Source organism: Saccopteryx bilineata, chromosome 2 (genome assembly GCF_036850765.1).
Source record: "Saccopteryx bilineata isolate mSacBil1 chromosome 2, mSacBil1_pri_phased_curated, whole genome shotgun sequence".
NCBI classification, from domain to species: Eukaryota; Metazoa; Chordata; class Mammalia; order Chiroptera; family Emballonuridae; genus Saccopteryx; species Saccopteryx bilineata.
In genome coordinates, this window is record NC_089491.1 from 59,998,900 (window position 1) to 60,014,078 (window position 15,179).

Below are 15,179 nucleotides of genomic sequence, written 5' to 3' on the forward strand. Positions count from 1 at the left end.
AATTTTCTTGTGAACATAATTTATTTCTGTTTCTCTCTCAATAAATATTTTTTGGATAATGATTCTTGCAGTACAGTACATGAGTGTTGTAGAATGCCTACTCCATAAATGATCTAGTGTCTAGTCTCACTCAGCCGATCAAAATCAAGGGTTACTTTTTGTTTTTCAGCTCTCATATCCCTTTTTGCATCTGTCTTCTCAGCATTTCCAAAACTTGAGTCATCCTATCTTCATAATTTTGCTCTGTCAACTACTTCTATTATTATTTATTCAAATGGCTTCACTCTTAAAAGCAGGCTTTCTCACTACTGTACATTGAAGGCCAGCAACACTTGCTCTGAGTAAAGTACTCCGTACAATAAATTCACAGTTATTAAAATTTTAAGATGTTGGCCCTGGCCGGTTGGCTCAGCGGTAGAGCGTCAGCCTGGTGTGCAGGGGACCCGGGTTCGATTTCCGGCCAGGGCACACAGGAGAAGCGCCCATTTGCTTCTCCACCCACCCCCCTCCTTCCTCTCTGTCTCTCTCTTCCCCTCCCGCAGCCAAGGCTCCATTGGAGCAAAGATGGCCCGGGCGCTGGGGATGGCTCCTTGGCCTCTGCCCCAGGCACTAGAGTGGCTCTGGTCGCGGTGGAGCGATGCCCCAGAGGGGCAGAGCATCGCCCCCTGGTGGGCAGAGCGTCGCCCCTGGTGGGCGTGCCGGGTGGATCCCGGTCGGGCGCATGCGGGAGTCTGTCTGACTGTCTCTCCCCGTTTCCAGCTTCAGAAAAATAAAAAATAAAAAATAATAAAATAAATAAATAAATAATTTAAGATGTTTATCCACATACTCTCTAAATTCATGCAGTATGTGCACACACTTTGGGGAACAACTCTGCATTACTCCTTTAGTTTGTTTTTTCTTTTTCAACATCCCAATGATTCTGATTCAGAAGGTGCTGGTGGAGCCCAAGAGTTTGCATTTCTAACCAGTTCCATGCTGATGCTGCTGGCCCCCAGGACCATATTTTGGGAATCCCCGCTGACTAGATGGACTACACAAGATCAATGCTCAAACTCTTTCCAAGAATTTTTCTAGTCCTATGTACAAAGCAGGACAAACCTTGGGCCCAAAGAATTGAAGTGGAGGCCCAGGCAAGATGGGAGCCAGATAAAGGCAGCCATGACCTGGAAGCCAGGTCTGCTAACCCCTCAGCTAACTCTCCTTCCTCTGCTCCTGGGTCCTTGTTTCTCCAAGTATGGTTGGCAATCCAGAAGTGTCAGTATGCCCCGGAGGCTTGCAAAAAAAATGCAGTTTAGGCCCTACTCCAGACCTACTCACTTAGCATCTGCATTTTAACAAGATCTCAGCTGATTCAGGTGTTCATTCAAGTTTGAGAAGCCCTGGTCTAGATCGATGGTTCTCTAAAGAAAGCCTAGTGACTCCCCGATCCTGTAATTTGATGGTAAGGGCGTTGAAGCCCAGAGGAGGGTGAGTCATTTGTTCCATCTGGGGAGACATAAGAAATATTGATACCTGGGCTCTGCCTATCAGAAATTCCAATGTGTCTGGGGTTTGCCTGGGCCTAGGTAATTTAGGCACATATATACAATGGAGTACTACTCGGCCATAAGAAATGATGACATATTGCCATTTACAGCATGGATGGACCTTGAGAACATTACGCTAAGTGAAATAAGTAAATCAGAGAAAGCTAAGAACTATATGATTTCAGACATAGTTGGAATACAAAAATGAGACTCATGGACATAGATAAAAGTAAAGTGGTTATTAGGGGAGGAGGTTGTGGGGAGACGATGGGGGGAGAGGAATAAAGAGGGACAAATATATGGTGATGGAAAATGATTTGAGTGCTGGGCACACAATGTGACCAATAGTTCAAATAGAAATGTCCACCTGAAGCCTATGTACTCTTATTGATCAATGTCACCCCAGTAAATTTAATTTCTAAGTAAATTATTTTTGAAAAGAAATATTCATGCCTGACCAGGTGGTGGCACAATGGATAGAGCGTTGAATTGGGATGCAGATGACTTAAGTTCGAGACCTTGAGGTCGCCAGCTTGAGTCCAGGTTTGTCCGGTTTGAGCAAGGCTCACCAGCTTGAGGCCAAGGTCTCTGGCTTGTGCAAATGGTCACTTGGTCTGCTGTAGCACCCCAGTTAAAGCACGTATGAGAAAGCAATCAGTGAATGGCTAAGGTGTGGCAATGAAGAATTGATGCTTCTCATCTCTCTCCCTTCCTGTCTGTCTGTCCTTATCTGTCCCTCTCTCTGACTCTGTTACAAAACTAAATAAATAAATAAAAATTGGGAAAAATAAACAAATAAATATGCATGCTTGGCCTCTGCCTCCCAGAGGTTTCAATATGTCTGGGGTTTGGCTTAGGCCCAGGTAATTTAGGCCTAATAAAAAGATGACAGTTTACAAGCAAAATAAAAAAAAGGTCTGTACAGCCAATTTTAAGACACAGCGAACTAGATCCAGAACTTTGCCACAGAACCAACCACCTGGAGGGCTTGTTAAACCACAGATGGCCTGTCCCTGCCCCCAGAGTTTCTGATGCAGAAGGTGCTGGTGAAGCCCAGGAGTTTGCATTTCTAACCAGTTCCATGCTGATGCTGCTGGCCCCCCGGGACCATATTTGGGGAATCCCTGCTGGCTAGATGGACCACACAAGATCAATACACAAATTCTTTCCAAGAATTTTTCTAGTCTTATGCTGTAGTTGAAGCAAGCAACTTAAGGGGAATAAAAAGATTTAATTGTAAAATATAAAAGTTTACAAAGTCCAGTGTTTGAGTTGCTTGTCTCTCCTTTGTGCAATCTGAGGGGTGCTTGACGTAAATAACCTTATCCTCCTCTCCTCACGAAAAGCCTCCATACTTTTGAGATCCCTCCTCTCTGTGGATGGTGGCTGCTGAGGTGTGGCATTTTCCTCTAGCAAGAGGTGTTTCTGCCTCTCCTTCCCATCTCCGTGCTATCCTTTTACCCAGGGGTCCCCAAACTACAACCCGCGGGCCGCATGCGGCCTCCTGAGGCCATTTATCCGGCCCCCGCCGCACTTCTGGAAGGGGCACCTCTTTCATTCATGGTCAGTGAGAGGAGCATAGTTCCCATTGAAATACTGGTCAGTTTGTTTATTTAAATTTACTTGTTCTTTATTTTAAATATTGTATTTGTTCCTGTTTTATTTTTTTACTTTAAAATAAGATATGTGCAGTGTGCATAAGGATTTGTTCATAGTTTTTTTTATAGTTGGGCCCTCCAACGGTCTGAGGGACAGTGAACTGGCCCCCTGTGTAAAGAGTTTGGGGACCCCTGCTTTTACCCTCAGTTGTGGAGGCCCTGATCACCTAATTTTCGGGTCCCTTTCCAGCGGAATTATCTCTGAATTATCTCAAAAGGAACTATACAAATACAGTTGTAGATTTGTTAAGCCAGTGGTAGGAAGTGAATTCAAGTTCTTCCTACCTCATCTTGAACCCAATTTAAAAAAAAAAAAGTATTTTATCTGTGCTCTCAGTCATATTTCTCTCCCTGTAAAAATGTCATTAGATTATTCCCAGATTGCTTGTTTTCAACCTCATAAAATAACTTTTCTACCAGAACTAAGTCTAAACATGAGTTGTAAAAATATCTTGGGATACAGCCCTGGCAAAGTCTTGAGGGAGTCACTCAGGGCTCCAGCCCAGATGGGCAGGTGGTAGTCATCACTGTGTGAAGGGCGCCCCCTGGAGTTACGGAGCAGATGTTGCCCTGGTTCTCACATTCAGCTGAAACCACAGCTCTTTTGTTTTCCCCCCAGGAAGCCACCACCCAAAACTGCCCTGAGTGAGGAATTCCCTGAAACCCATGTTATCACTCAGGCAGCATGTTTGCCTGAAAGTTCTTTGCCTTTGCATCAGATTGATGGCAACAAAGAAAAGACCAACAACTAAAAGATTTCTCTTTTTAAAAATCATACTCAACTCTTAGCACATTCTCATTTCATTTTTTTCTCTTCTATCTCTGATCCCCACATTCATCTCCCCCTACCTCTTAGGCAACCTCTCTAGTAAATTAGATATATGTATGTCCTTAAATATGCATGCATCTCCATAGGAATAGGCTGGGCTGTCTTTTTGTGTACATGTATGTGGCTTGAGATTACATAATGACATCATAAATCTTTTTTTCTCATTGTTGAACTCAACATTATGTTTTTAAGACCTATCCGTGTTGGTTTTTGTCCGCCTGAGATGCACCCACCATACTCCGCTTATTGAGAAGTCGTCTGTACATATCTGTTTCTCATGCTGAAATCAGCATGTTTTTGAGTCAGAGTATTTCAAACTAAGCAAAACTGTTTGCTGGAGTTAATCTAACACCAGATGCACTTATCCCTCTTTTAGGACTGGAACTAATTCCTTTCCGTTCCATGTGGCTGTGCTTGCTAGCTGGCATCACAGGTGTCTTCTTTAAAAAGAAAAAGATTTTATCCTTTGGTTTCTTCGCAGTGTGTGTGTGTGTGTGTGTGTGTGTGTGTGTGTGTGTGTCTAGTGTGCTTTTTCGCTCTTTTTCAGGAAGTTCACACTAAAAAACACAGAGATGGATTCCTCCAAAAGAAGTCTCCCCATCGTCTATGACTTATCATTGCTTAAACAAAAACATTCCCACCTAGGAAGAAGTATTTAAAAAATGAAAAAAAAAAAAACAAGAAAAATTACTTCAATCTTGGATTCCAGGTCTCAGATCAAAATGAAAAAAAAAAAAAAGGAAAATTGCTTATCATAGAGTGTCCTGTTCTTACTCTTTCTTACTCCTTTTGCAGATGTAAGTAATAAATTCAAAACCAAATTCCCTCTCCCAAGAGGTAAACTCCCACCAACACCCATGACAAGGAAATTGGCTCATATTATAGCACAATTAAAATGTATAATTTCCACATGTACATGAGCAATAAAATAAATGCTTCTTTGGGCCTGTTTCCAGCCCAATCTTTCAAAATATGTGAAACCATATTTGTTAAGCAACTGTGCCCCATAAAGTGATAAATACAAGATACCAAGATTTAAAATGTAAGTAATACATTCCTAGACCTCAGGATTCTGGGATAAGCCTTTCACAGATGTATAGTAATAAAATATTAAAAATAACTACTGTGTATTATGTGTTTATAATGTGCCAGAAACCACACTAAGCATTATTCTTGTGTTTTCCCATTTAATCCTCATAAACCTATGACACATTTTCTATCCCTGTTTTAAAGATGAAAGACCTAAGACTCAGAGATGAAATAAAAGAAAAATTTTAATCCCATTATGCAAAATTCGCTCATTTCCCCCAAGCCAAAAACTACTCTCCTGTCTCTCTTCTCCTAAAGATACACTCTTTAATTTGTTTCTCCATCAAGAGCTCATCCTCCCGACTTGAGTCAACATCTGGAATTCTTTGTCTGTGCTGACCTCTGTTTTCTCTTCTCAATTCCCCCTCAACTCCTTCCAGTCTAGGTGCCTCTCCCAGCAGTGACGCCAACAGCCATTTCCTTGGTCCATAATCAATTCAAACTTTGAATAGCCTTGAACCCTTGGCTGCTACTCTTCCTCCCTTAAGTCCTCTCCTGCCTTGATTTCTCTGGCACTAGGTGTTTTTCATCTCTTTGGTCTCTTCGTGTATTCCTGCCAATTCCTCTTCCTTCGCTGCCCTGACACATCCAAGTAAGCACAGCTCCTGCCTCAGACTCTTTCCTCATTTCCAGCTGGTGTTCCATGAGCGCTGTAGTGCTCCCGACTGGAGCCTGTGTTCTCTTCCACCAATGGAGCCTTAGCCCCCGCCACCAGTGGTTATCACAAGTGCCTGCCTATTCTGCAAACTCTGCCTGCCACATGATTTCCCTATGTTGTCCATTTATTACTGTGTGAACCTGGGCTTCAGTTTTCTCCTGTATAAAACAAGGAGCAGGAACTCCAATTATCTCTAGTACTCTTTCTAGTTTTGGTATTCTTGCATATTTTCTCTCCACAACCAGCACGCAAACCTCTCCTAGCCTGCCCTGTGGTGGCGCAGTGGATAGACGGTTGACCTAAAATGCTGAGATTGCCCAATTCGAAACCCTGGGCTTGCCCGGTCAAGGCACATATGACAAAACTCTTCAACCTGGCTTTCAAAGACCTCCTTTCTATGCACTCAGGATTCCCTCTTTGTCCCTTCACCCCACGCAATACTCTACAGCTTTCTCAGCCTTTCCCTGAAACTGACCTGAAGGTGTTTCTCTGACAGGGATGCGTCTTTATTTCCAATATCTGCCTTCCAGTCTTGAGTCCAGTCCAAAAACGTTCAGTCTTCCAAGCAGCTGTCTCAATTAAAAACCATTCCCCACCCATTGCACTTGAGAGCTCCATTAGAGCTTCTTGCCCCTCCCCCACCTTTCTCTCTCTCTTCTCTCTCTAAAATCAATAAATAAAATCTTTAAAAAATGAAAGTAAAAATGAATGGAAGCATATCTATTTATCTTTTTGAAAGAATGTAAAACCTGACCAGACGGTGGCACAGTGGATAGAGCGTCGGACTGGGATGCAGAGGACCCAAGTTCGAGACTCTAAGGTCACCAGCTTGAGCGCGGGCTCATCTGGTTTGAGCAAAAGTTCACCAGCTTGGACCCAAGGTAGCTGGCTCGAGCAAGGGGTTACTCGGTCTGCTGAAGGCCCGTGGTCAAGGCACATATGAGAAAGCAATCAATGAACAACTAAGGTGTCGCAACAAAAAACTGATGATTGATGCTTCTCATCTCTCTCTCTGTTCCTGTATGTCTGTCCCTAACTATCCCTCTTTCTGACTTTCTCTCTGTCTCTGTAAAAAAAAAAAAAGAATGTAGAAACAGCTCCAAATTGTCAATTTGACAAGTAACTTTAGGGGCCACAGTGTGGTAGGGACAGGATGGATTTACATTTTTCTTTAACTTTATTTATTTAACCTTATATAGGTCCATAAAATGCTGCTTCCCATTGCTAACTAAGCTGTAAGTTAAGGCAAGAGTTTATGTGGCAGCTAGGACACTGGTAAGAAAAACGTGCACACATACTACTTTAGGCACCTTGGAAATACAAAGGACAGACTGAAAGTGGCCTGTGGTTTCACAAGATGGAAGTTCATAGTCTCTCATCCACGTGCTAGCTCTCAGGTTGCAGGAGTGTCAGCAGCAGTGCCTCCCGTGGCCAAAGAAAGCTTCCCTGGACTTCCTGCATGCAGTTTGTGCCCGTAGGGCTTAGATTCATTTCTCATTCTCCCACCCCACCATTCATTCTCTACTTTTCATTTAAAAATGGTTGATTAAGCACCTGCTATGGGCCAGACATTTTTCTAGAATCTAGAAGCATATCAATGAGCAGATTCTTGTTCTCAGGGATCTTACATTCTAGAAAGGAAGACAAACCATAAACAAATCAATCTGTAACACTGCAGATGACGATGCGTCCTATGAAGAAGGGTGAAGCAGGGTAAGCAGGCAGGAAGACAGGATGTGTTACTCTGCACGATAGGGGCTAGGGAAGACCTCTCTCCTAAGGGGGATATTTGACAAAGACTTGAAGAAAGTATAGGAGTACCATTTGGATATCTAGGAGAAGAGCTTTCCTGGCAGAGGGAGCAGCAAGTGCAAAGGCCCTGAGGAAGAAGTGAGCTTGGCATGGATGAGGGATGACAAGATGGCTTAGAGTATATGAATCTTAGACGAGGTTTCTGGTACCCTTTGACTGCTCTCGAGAGCCTGTGCCCTCCACCACTCAGCCCTGCTTATCCTAACATATATGTGTACTGAGGACTTGACTGACCCCAGGTTTCCTGTCATCATGATTTTCCCTCTCGTATCCTAACCTAGAAAGCAGAAAAGTTCTTGCTTTCTCCTAATAATTGCTGATTCATCTCCTCCCCAAAAGGTAAGGCTAGTGAAGACAGGGACTCAGTTGCTTATTCACTGCTGTGTATCTAGTACCTTGTTCAGCGCTGGAAACCAAGAAAGTATATACTTAACAAGTATTCATTATGTGGATGACCTAGAAAATCTAGCCAGGTTACAGGGCAATAAGACAGCTGACCTTTTTTGAGGCAGGAGACCTAAGTTCCAGATGAGGTGACACAAAAGCAGTAAGGGAATGACCTCTGCAAATCACTGTCTCTGAGCCTCAATTCCCCCACACAGAAGTGTTGAGTTAGAATTGAGGATAGCAAAATCCTGCTGCACATATAACTACTCACCCCCTTCCCACGCCCATTAGACTCTCTAATGGACTGTGACCCTTCCTTTCTAGACAACACATTCTCTACCAATACTCTCAGCGGCTAGTACCTATTAGTCAGAGATGATCCTCACAGTGAACCCAATTTGCCATCACTCGACTAGAACAGTCTTAAGATTCCTTTCAGCTTTAACATCCTATAATTCAAATCTTTTTTTAAAGCAAGAAAGGGGGGAGGGGATAGACAGGGACAGACAGGCTGGCAGGGAGAGAGATGAGAAGCATCAGTTATTTGTTGCAGCACCTTAGTTGTTCATTGATTGCTTTCTCATATGTGCCTTCACTGGGGGGCTCCAGCAGAGTAAGCCAGCAACCTTGGGCCTCAAGCCAGCCACCTTTGGGCTCAAGCCAGTGATCATGGGGTCATGTCTATGATCCCACGCTCGAGCTGAAGACTCTGCGCTCAAGCCAGCAACCTCAGGGTTTCGAACCTGGGTCTTCAGCAGTCCAGTCCAATGCTCTATCCAGTACACCACCACCTGGTCAGGATGATTCAAATCTTTTAAAGTCCCTTTATTTGTACACATGGAAGCACATGTTACAGTAAACTAAACCAGTCAGGTACACCAGGAAATCATACTGCTCAGAGTAAAGTGAAACTTCCTGGCTCCCTACCAAGATGCTTCTATAGCAGAGGCAGTCAGCTAGTAACATTTGTGTTAATTCTAGCAAATATTTCCATAAAAACAAACCAAAAATCCCCACAAAGCACCCACTAATTCAATGCTTGCTTTTACATGCTGCTATGTTAGATGCTCTGAGAAAGTTGAATGTGGGGGTTCCCCTCAAATCCTATCCCATAGAAGCTTGGACTACATTCATAAATACACCAGGCCTAAGGCTGAGACCAGTCTAGCATGGCTTGAGCCTTTAAGTCACTCTTCTAGCTAATAATATCTTCTAGCTAATGAAAATGAGTGGCTGAGGTGTCTGATTTGGTTATGGTCTTCTGGATCCTGGACCATTTGGCCTCCTCTTCCCTCAAGCATCTGTTGCTGAACTGTCCCTGTCCTCTTTCTCTATGTCTTATCTAATCTTCCTTGCCTCTGATCTGACTGAACACTCCTTTTCTACAGTATCCACTCACCTCTAGAACATATCTCCTTTCAGCAACTCCCGGTAAGAAGCCAGACTAACCCATGCTGATGTCAGGAAAGTGACTCCATACAGGCCGTGACTTTGGCAATACTACGGAGGGAGAGAAATACGCAAATACCTAGATACAGAACAGGACTGTGAAAGACCCCGGAGTCCTGTGGAGAAATGTAGAAGACTAGACATCTCTTCATCTCAACTTCCTCCAAAAACCACGAAAGAGCCTTTTGTTTTGTTTTTTCAACTCATAAGGACAAAGAAAATTGGAGAAGAATCAGCAGCGGAGAGAAGTCAAAAGGAAACTATGGACTAAAATAGGGCTTTATTACATGGGTCCTATAACAAGGTACTTATGGACATTGAAAATGTCTTCAACTCTGTAAAGCCAGTAGTCGCGGCCACCATCACAGCCGCCTGGCCCATGTAGGTTCGCATTTGATTCAGACAGACAGTAATGAAACAACGAAGTCAAGAACTAGTGGGCCATTACCTTTTAATCCTAGCTTGCACCCAGCGGGCAAGAAATACACACAGTAGGAAAACACTTCCCTTTCTATTCAGGGCTCCCAAAGCCACTGACTTATCCGAGTTTCCTAGAATCAAAGGTTTCTAACCTCACCAGCCTTATTCACCTCTGTTCCCCATCTCCTTCTCTCTACACAAACTGCACAAACTGGCTTCTCCTTCAGCACTCCGCCATCTTGGCTGCCTCTCCCCTCCTCCACATGGCCTTTCTCTGCTCTCCTAATCTAACGCTAATCTCAAGAACCGAGAGAGAGCAAGCTCTTGGTCTGCTCCATTTTATAGTATAGAAATCAAAACCTTTAATCCAATATACAAACAAGAAAGTCTCTGATACAAAGTCACTTAGGGTGGGAAAGGCTTAGTCTTAAAACTAAGCCTTAGGGTATAACAACCCTGCCTGCTTACAACCTGTCCCCCACACTCAATGGAAACTATAAGTGAGCAAACCTATATATCATATTTACAAACTTATTTAACCAACAAACTCCATTTTTTAAAATAACAGAAACCGGCCCTGGCCGGTTGGCTCAGCGGTAGAGCATCGGCCTGGCGTGCGGGGGACCCGGGTTCGATTTCCAGCCAAGGCACATGGGAGAAGCGCCCATTTGCTTCTCCACCCCCCCCCTTCCTCTCTGTCTCTCTCTTCCCCTCCCGCAGCCAAGGCTCCACTGGAGCAAGGATGGCCCTGGCGGATGGCCCGGGCGCTGGGGATGGCTCCTTGGCCTCTGCCCCAGGCGCTAGAGTGGCTCTGGTCGCGGCAGAGCGAGCCCCGGAGGGGCAGAGCATCGCCACCTGGTGGGCAGAGCGTCGCCCCTGGTGGGCGTGCCAGGTGGATCCCGGTCGGGCGCATGCAGGAGTCTGTCTGACTGTCTCTCCCCGTTTCCAGCTTCAGAAAAATACAAAAAAATAAAATAAAATAACAGAAACCTTGTTCAGACATCTATATTCAAAACAACTTTCTTTTCACTTGTTCTACCAAAATGTCTTAATGTCATCATTAGTGCTACATGCTGCAATCAAAAGAGCAAGAGTTTTGTTTTGTTTTATTTAGGGGTTTGAAGCCCAAGTCTACAAATTACAACCTGGGTGATCTTTCTGGATCTCAGTTTTCTCAGCTGCAAAACAGAGGCAGTAGTAATACCAGTCCTGCATGCTTGTGTCAAGAAGTTTAAATAGGCCTGACCTGTGGTGGCGCAGTGGATAAAGCATTGACCTGGAATGCTGAGGTCACCGGTTCAAAACCCTGGGCTTGCCTGGTCAAGGCACATATGGGAGTTGATACTTCCTGCTCCTCCCCCCTTTCTCTCTCTCTCTCTCTCTCTCTCTCTTTCTCTCTCTCTCTCTCTCTCTCGCTCTCTCCTCTCTAAAAAAAAAATGAATAAATAAATAAAATTAAAAAATAAAATAAAATAAACTAAAAAAAAAAAAAAAAAGAAGTTTAAATAATATATATTAAAATGTTCGGTACAATGTTCATTACACAGGAGGCCCTCAGTCAATGATGAGTATTGTTGTTATTCTCAATTGGGTGAAGGACCATTTCACTTTCACATGAAAGTGAGTTTCAAGGGCACCTATGGTAGGTCAAGATTTTCCTCAAAAAAATAATTTTAAATCTTCTTGTATACTTGAAGATAAGTATTGATTCCACTGAGACACACACACACACTCACACAGTTCTGGGCCCTATAATGGAGAAATGGCAAAAAAAAAAAAAAAAGTTGTAAGAGCAGGAGTTACTAACCAACTCATCAGAACATTGCCTCTGGTTTCTAAGGAGATTATATCTTGATGTGAACAGGATGAGTTCCATGCAAAATGTGCTCCAAAGGACTAGAAAAACCAGTAATTTTTCAATCCTGGCTGCACATAAAAAAACTAAAAGAAGTAATTTTAGAATTGCTTGAAACGAGACCCAGCATCAGAATATGTTTAAGACCTCTCCAGTGACTTCAGGGTGCAGTCAGGATGAAATACCACCAGGCTTTTTGGGGATGGAGTATAACAATTGACTCATTTAAATATCTGAAATTTCTTCCAAATGATTGGAGTCTCAGCATAGTTGCTGCTAAGTCACTTTCTGAAAAGTAGCTAGTAATCTGAAAGCAACTGGGATGTCCTTCAGTAGAGGAATGGATAAATAAACTGTGTTATATCCAGATAATAAAACATTACTCAGCACTAAAAATTAGCTATGAAGCCATCAAAAGACATTAAGGAACCTTAAAAGCATATCACTAACTAAAAGAAGTCAATCTAAAAGGCTACATAGTTTATGACTAACTACAGCATTCTGGAATAGGCAAAACTATGGAGACAGAAATAAAGGTTAGTGGTTGCCAGAGGCTTTGGGGAGAGACCAATGAACAGGTGGAGCACAGAGGGTTTTAGGGCAGTGAAACCACTCTGGATGACACTGTACTGCTATACATTCAGTGTCCATGTTATAAAAGGCATAGAATGTGCCACTGAGAGTGAATTGTATTATAAACTGTGGACTTTGCATGATAATGATGTGCCAGTGTAGGTTCATCAATTGTAACAAATGTGGCACTCCAGTGGGTGATTGAGAAGGGGGGAGGTGGTATAGCAATAGTCTAATGTGAAGGCCTTTAGGCCAAAGTTGGGAAGACAGAGATTCCAGGAAGCACCAGGGCTGCACAGAACACAGCTGCCTCAGATCACCCTGAATATGCCAAGACCAAAGAAAGGAGACAACTCCAAGCCCCATAGAAGAGGTGGGGCTGTGGTTAAAGACACAGGTAAGCCAAAACTCCAAAAAGAAAAGGAAATGGAAGCAAACAGAAAATTTGGAATAAACAGAGGCCAGTGTGGCAGCAAACCATGATGTTGCTGAGTAAGGTCGTTATTAAATGGCTCTGGGGACAGCACCTGCAGCCTGAGCACTCCTCCTAGAAGACTTGCTCTGGATACCAGCATACCAAGCAGTTATCCATGAGGTTTATTTTTAATTGCCAAATATAGTGGTGGTCTTTCTAAAAGACACAGAGTAAACGTGCACTTCCCTACTCTCTTTGAAGTGAGACATGGGCATGTAATTTGATCTGGCCAATACAATGTGAATGAAAGTGACATGCACACTTCCAATGGAAGCTTTACAAGCTATTGCACACTCCATCATGGCTGAGTCACTAGCTTAGGAGCCCTCAAGGTAAAAGAAAATTAATTTTTTTTTGTAATAAATCACACAGATTTGGAGGTTGTTTATTACTTTAGCATAGCTAGTGTCTGTTGATTAATGTGCAAAAGCTTGGGATTATGAATGAAGCTCTTCTAGCTCAGAGTTTCTCAACCTCAGTATAGTTGACATCAGAGCTTGTATTACACTGTGTCGTGAAGTTATTCTGTGCATTGCAGGATATTGAGCAGCATCCCTGGTCTCTACCCACATTATACCATGGCATCCCTTCCCCAGCTGTGACAATCAGAAATGCTTCCAGACAGTATGATTCCACATACCATATTTCCCTATGTATAAGACGATCCCATGTATAAGATGTACCTTAATTGTGAGGCCCAAAATTTGGAAAAAAAAAATGTATTACATAAAGTTATTGAACTCAAGTTTTATTCATCATAAAATTTATACAACTCCTCATCACTGTCAAAACGCCCATGCATTAACTTGTCCTTACCTGTGTCTGATGACGAATCACTGTCTTCAACAATGAGTGCGAAAACAAGCACAGAAAAGCAGGAAATGCAAGTAAAAAAAATCGATAACCACTGTATAAGACACATCTAGTTTTTAAACCCCAAATTTTTCCCCAAAAAGGTGCGTCTTATACATGGGGACATACAGTGCGTGAGGTACCCACAGTAATCAAATTCATAGAGACGCAGGTAGAATGGAGGTTGCTAGGATCTTGGAGAGGAGGGTGGAGAATGGGGAATTATTGTTTAATGGGAACAGTTTCAGTTTTACAAGATGAAAAGAGTTCTGTGGATGGATGGTGATGACAGGAGCACAACAGTGTGAATGTACTTAATGCCTCTGAACTGCAAACTTAAAAGATGGTCAAAATGGTAAATTTTATGTTGTGTATATTTACAATTTTTTAAAATGGAGAAAAAAAATGTCTCCAGAAATTTGCCAAATGTCTCCTGGGGTATAATATAGCCCCTGGTTGAGAACCCCTGTTTGTTTTTTTTTTGTTTTTTGGTTTTTTTTTCCATTTTTCTGAAGCTGGAAACAGGGAGAGACAGTCAGACAGACTCCCGCATGCGCCCGACCGGGATCCACCTGGCACGCCCACCAGGGGCGACGCTCTGCCCACCAGGGGGCGATGCTCTACCCATCCTGGGCGTCGCCATGTTGCGACCAGAGCCACTCTAGCACCTGGGGCAGAGGCCACAGAGCCATCCCCAGTGCCCGGGCCATCTTTGCTCCAATGGAGCCTTGGCTGCGGGAGGGGACGAGAGAGACAGAGAGGAAAGCGCGGCGGAGGGGTGGAGAAGCAAATGGGCGCTTCTCCTGTGTGCCCTGGCCGGGAATCGAACCAGGGTCCTCCGCACTCTAGGCCGACGCTCTACCGCTGAGCCAACCGGCCAGGGCGAGAACCCCTGTTTTAGCAGTAATGGCAACTCATTGAAATTTATGTACAGGCCCTGGCCAGTGGCTCAATAAATAGAGCATCAGCCTCATATAAGGACATTCCATGTTTGATTCCCAGTCAGGGCACACAAGTGACCATTCACTTTTCTCCCCCTCCCTCATCTCTCTCTCTTCCCCTCCCACAGCCAGTGGTTCGATTGGTTTGAGTGTCACTTCAGGCACTGAGGATAGCTCGGTTGGTCCAAGCACATCAGCCTCAGGAACTAAAAATAGCTTGGTACTCGAGCATTGGCCTCAGACAGGGTTGCTGGGTAGATCCCAGTCAGGACACATGTGGGAGTCTGCATCACTATCTCTCCACCTCTCACCTAAGATAAATAAATAAATAAATATTTTTAAATTTTTTTTTAAATGTATCAATATGTATAAGAACACAGAGCTAGCCTGACCAGTGGTGGCACAGTGAATAGAGTCTTGACCTGAGATGTGGAAGTCTCCAGTTCAAAATCCCGAGATCTCCAACTTGAGCACAGGCTTATCCAGGTTGAGTGCAGGCTCACCAGCTTGAGCACAGGTCACCAGCTTGAGCATGGGATCATCAACATGATCCCATGGTCACTGGCTTGAGCAACAGGTCACTGGCTTGGCTGGAACCTTCTGGTCAAAGCATGTATGAGAAGCAATCAATGAACAACTCAAGTGCCACAAC

At 43.6% G+C, this 15,179-nt stretch overlaps 1 non-coding gene across 1 annotated transcript; it reads right to left on the reverse strand.

Moving 5' to 3' along the window:
* Positions 1-14,394: 14,394 nt before the first annotated feature.
* Positions 14,395-14,470, reverse strand: TRNAS-AGA (transfer RNA serine (anticodon AGA)). The gene has a single exon. It is a non-coding gene; the product is annotated as a tRNA-Ser (tRNA).
* Between the last annotated feature and the right edge of the window lie 709 nt (positions 14,471-15,179).